At 53.7% G+C, this 490-nt stretch overlaps 1 protein-coding gene across 1 annotated transcript in view; it reads left to right on the top strand.

Annotated features, from left to right (window-relative positions):
- The first annotated feature begins 288 nt into the window (after positions 1 to 288).
- Positions 289 to 490, top strand: part of LOC109925631 (zinc finger and BTB domain-containing protein 39) — a 7,344-nt gene continuing 7,142 nt past the window's right edge. Inside the window, exon 1 of the mRNA XM_048619016.1 lies at positions 289 to 393. The gene's annotated coding sequence lies outside the window, so the exon portion shown is untranslated. The remainder of the gene's footprint in view (positions 394 to 490) is intronic.

Here is a 490-nt window from a genome sequence, read left to right as displayed (position 1 = left end):
GGCCTGCTGTGTTCATCCAGCCCTGCACCTTGTTGTCTAAGTTTATTCCTGTGATGGGAGGGTTATCTTATGGTTTGATCTTATTGAAAATTGCTGAGAAATTTGCTTTTATTTCAGTTCTCCAATATCTATAGTATTTGTTATCCAGAATATTAACTCCTCCCCACCAATAGGGCGACGCCAGCAGTCTCATACACGGAGTCCTCCCGGCCGGTAGGGCGGCTCTCCTGGGTCTCGGTGTACGGAGTCCTCCCGGCCGGTAGGGCGGCTCTCCTGGGTCTCGGTGTACGGAGTCCTCCCGGCCGGTAGGGCGGCTCTCCTGGGTCTCGGTGTACGGAGTCCTCCCGGCCGGTAGGGCGGCTCTCCTGGGTCAGATGGGTTTGAGTAGTGATGGTGCGTTGTGTCCCGGCTTAATGTCTTTGATGTTTTTTAAACAGACTGGCCGCTGTGGGCCTTTCGATATGTCGATGTTGATGTGGTGGTGAAAAGG

Source organism: Rhincodon typus, chromosome 41 (assembly GCF_021869965.1).
Source record: "Rhincodon typus isolate 14 chromosome 41, sRhiTyp1.1, whole genome shotgun sequence".
Lineage (NCBI taxonomy): Eukaryota > Metazoa > Chordata > Chondrichthyes > Orectolobiformes > Rhincodontidae > Rhincodon > Rhincodon typus.
This window is presented reverse-complemented; position numbering and strand designations above follow the sequence as displayed.